Source organism: Spea bombifrons, chromosome 9 (genome assembly GCF_027358695.1).
Source record: "Spea bombifrons isolate aSpeBom1 chromosome 9, aSpeBom1.2.pri, whole genome shotgun sequence".
Lineage (NCBI taxonomy): Eukaryota > Metazoa > Chordata > Amphibia > Anura > Pelobatidae > Spea > Spea bombifrons.
The window spans coordinates 2388045-2400679 of record NC_071095.1 but is presented as its reverse complement, the minus strand read 5'-3'; positions in this window follow the sequence as shown (position 1 = coordinate 2400679).

Below are 12635 nucleotides of genomic sequence, written 5' to 3'. Positions count from 1 at the left end.
GCTAATAAATTGATGATGAAAATATTTGTCAATGACTTGGGTTATCGATTAGTTCGTCGTTTGATTAGTTGGTCTGGGTACAGCACACACAAAAGTTTAGCTTACTTCCGACAGACGTGCCAGACTGCCGGCTACTGTAAGCTGTATTAACCCCCTTACCACCCTTCGGTCTGATCCGGTCCCCAGTTTCTCTCTCTTTTCCCATCTTGTCCCCTTATTAACCGCCTCCCACTCTCCGGTCCCCTCATTAAATTATTTTAGATATGCCTTTTTTATTTATTTTTTTATCCAAGTAATCGACTAATAGAAAAAATAATTGGCCAACTAATCGAATATAAAAATAATCGTTAGTTGCAGCCCTACTGAAAACTTAGATATGTGAAAAAACAACAATGTCCCATCACTGTCCTTAATGTAGGACTCAGAAATGGCTCTGCAGGAACGTCGTCCCCGGTTTTGGTCTTGCTTCCCCTCTGTGGGAGCCTGAAGTCAGACAGCTTCACTCCGATAATATAATATACTCGGATATTATTTACCTGTATTACTTGGATGTTCTAGAGTTTGTGAGGGAGCACCTGTTGGAGGGCGTTAAGCTGGACTTGGGGGCCTCCATGATGATCCATAAACTCATCAGAGCTGAGGACATAACTGTACAGATTTCAGGGTTCCCTGATACCACAGCCGAGACACAAGGACATGACATGGGGTGGCTTTACCCTAAGGACACCTATGCATGGTAGGGAGTAGCCAACGGCTGTGGTTTTGTAAAAGTTTCTCTTTAGACCCCACAAAGCCCTGGATTCTTCAGAGTTACCCTACTTTACAGATACGTGCAGCTAAAAACTAACCTCTGCTCACGGATGCCCTAACTGCATCGCATGTTATAACCAGCGTGCTTACTCACTAGTGAGTGCACCACAGTAGTGGATTGCTACATTATGTGTTGGTGATCTAGAACCAAGACTACTCTTTAACTAGAAAAGTTCTTTTGAGAGCCTGAAACAGATCCGTATGGAATTCCCCACTGATTCCGAGAGTGAGATTGTCAATGATTCTCTTCATAACCACCCCCTGGCCATGTCGCGCGTCGTCTGAAATGTCTGAACTCCTTTGTAACTAAATTCACAGACACTTCAATCTTTCACGCTGATCATTGTTCATGTGGCCCCGATCTCTCGTCTTTTTTTTTTTGTGCCAGAAGTCTTTGTAATTTAGTGACAATTTGTCATTGTCACCCCAGACATGTCACTTCACTCCAGAAGGATTTGATTTTAATGTTCGGCATAACGTTCAGATGAGCAGCTTCTGTAATGTTAATTCGGATCTACGATGGAAGAAGGCTCATTTTTATTTTTTTTACATAATTCTAGCACATTAAGATTTCCGCACACAAAATAAAAAAATTATTTGCCTCTTAAGGATCTTTTAGGATTTCCAGTTATTCTCCTGTATAATTATTTCATTTTTGAAAAAAAGGTTTATATCCATAGCCGGTGTAAGTACCTTAGAGTGAAGGCATTGAACAAAAACATATTTGCATTGTTTTTTTTAAAGCAAGGCCAACGGAAGACCCTGGGCCTACTTCTTCTGGAACTGCACTCCCATGTAGTTACAACAGCTGAAGATGAGGGAAGGATGGATCTTTTTGGTCCAAAGAGGGGAAACACTAAAGTCTTCAAGAGAAAGCAGTGGCAGAAAGTTGGCCATCTGGGGTTGGGGGGCAGATCGCCACCAACGGCCCATTGGAGGTTGCACCAACTCAGTATCCGGCGCTCTGTGTCTAAAAGGGAATGGCGCACCTATTAATGCGGTACAGACGCCAGCCAAGGAAGCTCACTACTCTATATAAACCTATGCAATCCACACTATAAGTGATATGCATGGTTTTGGAAACCGATGTACACCAAGGGAGCTGCCATCTTAACTTCTTGTTCACAGGATTCGACTGTTCCTTCTCATAAGGTGAATCCACCATTCTTGTTGTTCCTCCTTTTGGTGGCAGTTGTTCCGCTTTAAAGGGAGGGTGAGGCTCATCGGACTTTAAGATTTGACGTTCTCCTCCATTCTAATATATTCAATTTCTAGGATTTCTGGACATTTTGCAGCTTTTTAAATTGAAAATCCATACCGAATAGGTTGATATGATCAGGTTCAATTTCATATGTTGCAATGTATTGAAACAGATAGTTACTGACATCTAAAAGGAAACCGAGGCTCGATCAGGGGTCTTGTCTGATCAAATGGGTTTTGAGAAGGTATGGTTTAGTTTCTGCACTCGGCTATCTTTTCAATTTAACCAAGGACAGATGAAAGGAGGTAGCCTTTAATGTCATCGTGCGGCTGTATATTAAACACCAGGTTAATTGAGAACCATTGTACGTTTAATAGGAGGCCGCAGGGACCATACAATAGAAAGTTCTTTGTTGTAAAATAGACCATTAGGCAGAAAAACAAGTATAGTGCTAAAATGGTCGTATGAATCTCGGGAGATCAAGCCCTTAATGGGACACCAACCTCCAATTAAGAGCGCGACCCAAAAGACCAAGGTGCTAAACATGGCCCTTAGCATGGCTCCCAAAGGAACGCTGTTATCCAGATGTCTGAATTTCAGCGCTGGATCCCAGTAGTAGGAAACAAGCGGGGAAAAAAATCAAATCAAGAAATAAGAAAGAATGCTAGTCTAAAACGCAAAATTCATATTTTGAGTTCCTATGACCGTTTGTGATGAAAATTAAAAAAATATAGAGGTAAAATAATTAGATTTCGGGCGAGTTCTTAGAAACAGGCCAGAAAATTTATCTAATCGATATTTATAATTTAAATGATATATTCAAATAAACAAAAAACTACAGACAAAGATGGCATTAAATCTGTATCTCTCCCGGAAGGTCAATAAGTCCATGATTCCACAATATTTTTTTTACGCTGGTAGTTGTTGAATTACTAATGTGTATATTTATTATATGGACGTATTATATTTTTATGTCTAGAGCTAGAGGGTCATATCACCAAACCTCCATGTAGCATTAACTTATCTTTAACATATGGGATGGGGGAATCAAGGGGGAAGCATAAGTAGGCTCTCTTAAGTCATATAAAACTCAAAATACCCTTGTTTAGGAAGACGGTGGGAGTCATGGGAGGCATCTTGGGTGCTCCATTCATAATGCGTGATGGGCATGGAGTGGCAGAGTAGGGACTGCACTCAATGCCCCCTACTTTTTTTTTGTTTGTCAAAATTCTCTGATTTGTTTTTGGAAGCCAGGAGTCAACTTCTGTGAACTCAACGGCAACTGCATTAATGTCCCAGGCACTCACATCAGCTCATAAATTAATGAATATTGGCGATCCTTTGCGAGTTGTAGCAAGACAGTTGGGTGACATCGGTCTTGTTAAAAGTCTATTGAAGAGACCCAATGGTCGCGCCAGTCTGCTTAGTTGGCACAGTCTAGGCATCCTGATCTCATCTACAAGGAAACTGTTACACTTCACTCCCGTCCCACATGCCATGGCATACATCTAATTATATCTTAGCAAAAAAGGGTTAAAAAAGTATGATTTATATAAGATACGCTATATTGGTATATCCTTATATCTATTTTCTTCCCAGAGATTATAGCATTATCCCTTCCTGAGGTCACTAGGTGTAAGGTAGGTTCAGCACATATCTTTGTCCTTTTAATAATGCCCCAGGAAAATGATCAAATACTCATTAACATTAGGGTAATTCATTTGAAATTTGGCATGTCATTCAGATAAGTAACTACTGTTACCATTAAAAAGAATGAAACTTTTACATGTCTGCTTCTCACACGCTTCATTCTTGTACTCTTGAAAGCTCCTAATGTCTGCCATCTGGCAGGCAAAGTGCAACCTTTGAAAAAGTTAAGTGTCTGTGAATTTTAATGTATTAGATAAATATCAGCAGTTGGAGACATTTCAATTGAATTTTTCTGAACCCAGAGCCTCATGTCTCTTAATTCAGCAATATGTGCTGCAAAATGTAGGAAGAATAAAAAAAAATATATGTATAATGAAGACTATGATAACATAGTTGGGTTATTCTTGTCAAAGGCTAAATGTCTTCACTTCGAGTGAATGTGAGATTAAGGAATGTTAAGTAAATGGATCACAAGTGATAGAACCCTTGGGTCAAATTGGAATGCCATCTCCATTGATTGAAACCTTCTTTTTTAATGTACAATTTGCAGCTATTGATGAATGGAAACAAATTGAATATTGTAGATGTCATTATTAATTAACATGTTTTTGGTTTTAACGACCGTTCTCACATAGACGTGTGTGCACAATAATTTGGAGGTTTCTTTGGTTGTTCAATGCTACCCTTCACGCTCAATGGCGTGGTCTCCGATATTCTAATACCAGATGATGCTTGAGGATTGGGGATATCAGGCTTTATAATCAGGGGTCTACAAAAGTTAGGAAGCCATAACCAACAGCCATTGATTAGATCACATTAATTGATTGCCAAACAGGGGCAGTCTGGACTCACTCAAGAAAGCCAACCTAGGTGTCTTTCCTCTTACCATTCCTTATGCCAATCTGACAATCTACCAGTACACGCCATCGTCTAACACTTTGAATTTATATGTTTTTTTAAGGCCAAGGTACCTTGGTTTCTGGGTGGCTATAAAGGGTGAATCATTTCCACTAGATGAGTTTATTTGGGTTCTAAAATAAGCTATAGATGTGCATCAACCAGTACAACTTTTGCTTTATTACCTTTGGTCACGGTACCTCAAGGTCATGTCTCTTTTCCCAAATATTGGCAGTTCAGTACACTATATAACACTGTTTACAAATTAAAAAAAAAAACAATATATATTCTATGTATATTCTATGGATCTGAATGATTACCCCCCACACACCATGTTGTTTCCCTTCTGTTAAATTCCCTTTAGTGTCAGTTGACTTTGTATAGGTGGGTTGGAGAGATAACATTATGGCAGGAAATTCATTGATATGCTAATTATGCCACATTTCTTTCTCTCAAACCAAAATATATCTTAAACAGTTACACTGATCACACTGTTACATTTACAGTGCCCCTCTACTGGAACCCTTGAATGTTGGATAGATGGGATGAGTAGGATTGCAGAGAGGTGGACATGGGCGTTATTCCACAAAAGAAGGGAAAACGATATGGGGAAAAGGAATGAGGGACATCGGGGGACAGATATAAGAACAATTACTGTGTGCTTCCAAAAAAAAAAAGACTAGAGAAGAGAAAAGGAAAACAAAAGTTGGACTGGAGATTACCCATCCAAGCCCTATGGTATCTATGGGTCAACACGCGTGGCCAGGCGATATCATCTACACGATATTACATTAATATCATATATTATGTTTTAATGTGGAGAATGTACAAGCTGGTAGTTTAAACGGCTATTAGGCAGCACTAGAAGGTGGTGAACGGGCAATAAATACTTCCCATAGAGTCATCATTTGTTAAACATTAAATAAATGAATCGCAATGACCAGGTATAATGGACTCCTTACGACCTCGCGTATCCTTAAAAGTCCCCTATCATCAGATAGGAACATACAAAAATACGCTGTCTGTTTTATTATACAAGAACTATAATAATTGCAATTTCAATTATGACTGATTCAGAGCTTGGAATTGACATAATGACTTTCACTATTAAAAGCCGTGCCATTATGATTAAGGTGCTTTTATCACTTAGGGTTTTTTTTTTCTTCGCCTTCTCGTGACTGCTCATAAATACAAGTAATTTTTTAAAAAAAAGCTATTATTTTTTTCTAAAGAAATTGGGTTTGTTACGAGCCCCCCCCCCCGTCTGGTACTGGAAAGGTTAAACAGGCCTTTGTAACGGTAACTGTGTTAAGTGAAGGCAACTTTGTTAAGTGAAGGCAACTTTGCTTATTGTATTAGACTCCGCATAGCAGACGTGGGCTGTTGATTGAATGGCATACAAGCGGTTAAAACTGCATATTTATGCCTACGTAAAAATGCCTTAAAAAAACTAAGTTTAGGATGCTACTTTTTATAGAGTTTGTGCACAAAATGAAATACGTTAAAAGATATAGGAATTAACAAAAATTGTTACTTTTTTATTTATTTTGGTTAGTCTGCCATATGTAGCAGCGCCTACTGTAGGTGCCCCCCCCTTATGTCCCGGCACCACATGCTTTTGGGGTTACTCTATACATGCCTATACAAACCTACAGCTCCCATCATTCTGTGCTAGAACCCTACATTCTGATCGGTGCCTGCTAGAGTTTTGTTTTGGATGTTACATGACGCGGGCCCTCCTGACAAAATAGCCCACTTATTGTTTAAATAAACAATTTAACCCCTTAAGGACAATGGACGGTCCCTAAACCCATAGAAAACAATGCATTTTGAGCCCGTACATGTACGGGCTTTGTCATTAAGGGGTTAAATATTCCCCAGAGCTACCCTGCCTGATTTTGGCTAATTTAAGGAAGCCCACCGGTCATCGACAACCCCGCGCCAAACGTCTTCCCGAGTCACGCCGGGGCCCAGAGTACTAATGGCTTCCCCAGTGCCCTGTGAGTGATGCTGATTGATATTTGGCCCGGTAAGCGTCATTTAGTTCTTAGTTAAAAAGCTGCCTGCGTGGATGTGATCAGAGCAGGTTTGCCGATGAAAAATTGCTGATAGTTTTTATTAGGGAGCTGGCTGCTCTGCATCTCTCCTGTACATTTATATCAATTTCTCCTGCTTGCATTGGCACTGCTGGGCACGAACGCGGCTGATCGAGAGGCGATCGCTTGCAGTTGAATTGAGGCAACAAATCAGCCATGTTATCAACAGATGTTTTATTGTCTGGGTACCACTGGAAATATTCCATCCAGATTTCCTCTCTACGGCACAGTTAGGTTCCATAAGCTAACAATTTAAAGAATGTTTTCAGTTTAACCTCTGCCCAGCTAGCACTTGAGCTCTGATTGTGTATTCTCTCCTTAAGATGTGGCTTACATGTGGTTAACCAAAAAGGCTCACCGTGAAACACGCGATTTGCGGTCGTTTGGGAGTTAATTCCTGGGTTATTTCTATTATTTGGACTGCTGTCTGTCAAAGAGTTCGGGAATTGTAGTGTTTAACCTACAAACTGGACAATGCAGATGTCTTTGGTCAATTAAGGTCAATGTTGTGTCATTGATGGTCTGATGGACCCCACTGAAGCTTTTGTACTGGTGATTTGGAGAGTATGTTGATGGGTCTAATGGTTTTTACTGGGGATTAAAACCATACCTGGCACTTTAAGGCCAGCGGATTATAAATCGCATGCACGTGACCGCTGGCTGGATACATATGGATCCACCTAGATACATATGTAGTGCTGGTGCAGAAAAGGAGCCAATTTGCCCATCTAGTCTGCCATTTTTACATTGGACTTTTTAATTTTTTAATTCTTTTTAATTTCAAGCTTTTTTTTAATATATATATAATCAGAAACCCACATTATCATACCTGGAAACTTCGCCCGACAGGCTACTCGGAGCTCTCCCTCTTCTCCCCCAGAAGAGGGAGAGCTCCGAGTAGCCTGTCCGGGGGATTGGGGTTAATTTCAGAGTTCTGTGAATACATCCTGGTCCAGTGTGCAGTTAATTAAAAGTTCCTAGCTCTTTAAGGGTTATTGATCTGGCCAATCGTGTATCGATTGACCCATTGACGAAGTTTACGTGAAGAGGTTAACTCTTTCATCATTTAAACTTTTCATAAATAACGCCATAAAAAAAATGTATTTTAAGAAACGTCTGTATACCGTATTAAAGTTACACTGTAATAGCGAGTTGACATTTTAATGGCTTTGAAATTGAAAACTAATTAAAAGTGAAATTATCATATGTTTAAATACCAGCCAGAACTTTAAAGAGACTTTTTATGAGTTATTAATTTTCTAAGTTGTTTATATTTATGTTTTTTTTTTCCAAAACAATTTTCTGCAATATTTTTGCGACATGTCTAGTAATTTATAATAAAAAAAACAAGCAATTTAGTGTACAAAAAAAATGTTAAAATTATATTATATTGTTATGTCCCTGCAATGCCACTACTCAATGGGCCAGTTAAAAGATCTCCCCAACTGGCCCATTAACACTATGGGGGGCTCCATAGTCCTCCATAGTTTCCTTCCGTGCCACCAGCATATGATGTCAGAAGTACGGACAGAGGTGTGGAGGGGGGGCAGGTGGCCACTAAAGGTGCTCTCACGTGGTCCCAGAAGACAAAGGCCATCGTGGCCTTACTTCTTCATCACAGTTTTTCAGTTCTTTAGCAGATAACAGAGAAACACGAATACCTCAGGCTTCAAAAAACAAAACATGATTGTAAAACCGGTCTAATTCCATTGTATATCGATTGCACGTTATCCTGGGTCAGATTTAATGAGCATTAAAGTGATCATATCTATGTATCTCTCATTTATTCACTAAGAACATGGTTGATACCTGGAACAACCTTCTTTTGGAAGTTGCAGATGTTAATACAGTGATGGAGTTTACGTATCTGATAGCAATAGGCTACTCTGTCCATAAGACATGGTGAAGGAACGTAGGAAGGATACCTGGCGTCTTCCTAGGAGATGCTACCCAGGGACCTTCCTCTTGTGGGAGAGCGGCTTTGTGTGGGAGCAGCCTAGCTGCTCGTGTGGTATGGACTAGCAGTCTTTAGTGAGTGGAGTGAAAGTGGGCAAGGAGAAGACATGGCCAAACATCACCAACCTGCCTGGAGAAAGGAAAAACAGACCCAGAGAATCCTGACTATGCTGCTATGGTCATCTGCTGACAAATTCTTTCTTTAGCCATTTGAACTTTTGGTACATATGATGTCATACTTAGATGCAGATCCTTACATCTCACCAACAGACCCATTAATCCAGTGACCCACCAGGGGGTGTCGCAATTGTCCAGTAGGTAATCTATCCCTGACACAGACACAGAAAACTTCCAAGCTTGTAATGCGTTTGCACTCCTTCTGCCACCATAGACATGACACAACCACCTCCTTCTCGATCGGTGATGTGACGCCATGTGCTTTACCGAAAAGTATCTTGTCTTGGAGTGTCACTTTCTTATTATTTGATTAAAACAGTCTGACCAAAGTAGAGAACAGAGTTTTAAAGAAACAGCTAAGGTGACAGAAGCTACTTAGACCCAACAAAGAGAAGGAGATACATGTTCAAATGTATGACTATGGCCCTATCAAGTAACTTATAAAATTATATCGTATTCATATAGTGTACAATAAATATATGTTCAAATTTGGTGAGAAACAGTAGAAAAAACATGGCAGTTTGCCTCGTAATTTGCTATACTCTGGGTACTTAGAAGTAATAACAAATGTTTTCCCTACGCGTGCACTTTACAAACTCTACTGCGAGATTCCAAAGAGAATTCCTCCAGGATTAGCATAACCATTAAAACTCTCTGAAAGCCGGAGAGGCCAGCATCTTCTGAGGAGAGGAAAATGTCAGCAAAGTACGAACATTTATTTGGCCGTTTGTGAAACAGGAAGACATATTGTCCACCCTGAGGAAATATGGGAGCAGGCAACCATAGACTCATATATCCACACGCTTCCTCCTCTGGATGCCGGTCCCCAGCGGGGAAAATTGGCAGGGACATTGTTTAAGATAATGTTCTTGTTCCCATGGACACAACAGTGCTTCGACCAAGCTGACACGGAACTGTGCAGACCAAGCTTCGGGAGATAAAGCCCATCGTGCTTCAGTCTCCTCTCGGCCATTAGAGTGACCACGTAGGGTATCTTCCCCCTCGTCCGTCCATCATACCTGGGACTAGGCCACGGCAACGAGAAATTACAGTATCATTTTTCTCGTTGCGCCGTACGGATCATTTCTACACTGCTCAAGGCCTCATAAATTGCTCATCTGCTAACATAAATAAGTCCCTTTGATAGTAGATGTTCTGATCCTCTAGGGTATGAAGGGGGGACATTGGATCTGTCATCTTTTTTTTCCTCAAGACCTGGCACCCTGGCGCATTCGATCTTTCTGAAGATTCAGGGCACGCGTTCTTCATTACGGTCTGGGCACTGGGGATTTTTTTTTTTTGCAAGATTAATGAGCGTCACGGAAATTCTCCTGCGCATCTCGATAATTAAGTCTTTGTTTATCAAAAAACAAGTTATATTAGGAGCAGAAAATTCGCAGTAATTATTCATAATCCTAACAATTCAAGTGTAGCTACCTCATTTGCCTGTGTAATTCTGCTTTTTAATTTCTTGCATATATTTGCATATTAATTTTGCCCGTCGGCTGCTGCAGGCTTTGACAGTTACTATGTGATGGTTTTCGCAAGGGTGAGACACAGTTGGGTGGCATTTCGACTGGGTGCAATGATAAATTATGAATTTTCTAATTTGCCGCATATCGAATTAACTCTTTTTGAGCCAATTAAAGAAGGAAACTAGTATTTCTAATTCTTTTTTTTTCTTTTCTTTCAGGTGCTGCATCTGTCGGGGGGGGGCTTTAAAGCCATTTTATTGCTGCGAGGGAAGAAAAGGAAAAAACAAAACACAAACGAATGCATTTTCATTTTCTCAGAGCAAATGTGTCTTTTCAAACATCAAATGCTATTTCATGGAAACCGACACAGAGCTCTGTTATCAACTGGCCACTCGTAAATCCCACAGGGCAAAGATAAAAGCATCTTTAGTGATGACCACTTTGCTTCCATTCATTCCCTACATGTTTGTGACAAAGGCTTTCCTGCAAACGAGGGAGGAGCCCGCTGTGCTCCCAGTGTGTTCTGATTGCATATTCACAAGCAGTCGCGGAATACAAGAAACTAAGTTGAGCCGGAATATTAGAAAACATAAACCGTGAGCTTTCAAAGCCAAGGTTTCTATATGTCAGTATGAAACTCTCATTTGTCCCTACTTAGGATGGACAGTCCATCTTGGGAACCCCAATCCCTCTGCCCTTCTTTCCTCCCCTGATGTCTCTCTTGCCGTGGAGGTTCGGAATGTTTGTTGGGTATGAGTGTATCACAGTGTTCTACCTCGATAACTTTCACAATAAAGAACACACTGACCCAGTGCCCCCATTGGCCCAACATATGCAGAAACATGTGAACTTGAAATGTAGCCTGCTAAAGATGCTCTCATCCCTTGTGTTTTGGGGGTCTTGCATTTATCTAGGAAGATCCCTTGGTCGTAGGTATGGTTGCGCCACGTTACCAGGGCTAAGTGCAGAGAAAACACCAGAAAATATGTTTAAGCAAAGTTTAAGCAAAATCCCATACCCACATGCATTTCCGGCAACCAAACTGTAATATATGTTGGGGGCAGGACAAGATAGACCCCATCAGTGGGTTTGAGACATGTCCATCCACCAGCCTTACCCAAACAGGCATTTTACGAGACTAGTGCAATGAGGGGGTACGAGAGAGCTATGTAGCAGGTCTACGTTACTGTAAAACTGACCTCGATTGATTATTACCCTCCATGTGCTGGTCAGAAGAAATCAGAGGATGTCCCCAACTGGCCCATGCTCCCCACTACCCACAAAAGCAGGACAATGAGACAGTGCCCAAAAAAATGAGACTGTCTCTTAAAAATCAGGACTGCTGGAAGGCAGGCTATCTGATATCTCTCGTAACTAGGTATACGGATAACTCTGGTACAAATTTCGAATAATGAGAAGATACATCACAGAGGACGCTTGTCCTCTCCCAACATAATGCCGGGCATGTTTTTTGACCGTAGCAATTCAGTGACAAAGCCCAAAGGGTTAAAAACAAACGAGAACAAGGTATCAAATGCTCAGAAGAAGGAATGGGCCAAGATAGACAATATATATAGACACAAATTTGCATATACGCAGGGATCTGCATGTATCAGCCACGAGCACCAAGAAAGCAAGCTACCATCTCTGAGCCGGAGCGGATTCGCTTGAGCTGCATTTCCCTCGAGGGCCGTACAGATACTGTAACTCTGCTCTCTGGAATGAAGCAATCAGTGATAAGGATCTGAAGGAGCCAGCAAGCATCAGCTAGCAGAAGAAATTGTACTTGGTGCTTTTCTTAACTTTATGTAAATTTCTCTGTTGCTTTGATCAGATAGAAAACTCTCCCTCCAGCTTAGTTAACTGATATGGTTTTGCATTATTTTATTGTTCAAAATAAATAAATAAAAACATATAAACACACTGTGAAGTTTAGGAAACTAGGCAATAGATATAATTTTTTTTATTCTTAACACTTTCCTTGGTTGGAAACACAAAATGCGTGTTTGCAGGTATTGGAATGGTGCCAATATAAGGTGAGTGGTACGGGGCAGCCGTAATAGGGCAGCAGATGCTGTGAATGTATGGGAATTGAAATAGATGCAGTAATGCTGTCTTAAAACAAAGCGTCACAACATGACCGTGCTGGGGTATAGAGGCCGATATACTATCCTGCGCTGTCGGAACAGAACGTGGCAGTGATTAAGGTGGCCGATGTCATGCAGTCTCTTACTAAATGGTGTGACAGGCCTCCCCTTTCCTTGGGGTTTTTGTCAAGGAGCTTGGTTGTAACCACAGTCTTCTAGGGGTAAATGAAGCCCAGGACACATCCAGCTCAGCTTCAATGCTTATTTTTCAGGAATAACAGCAGCA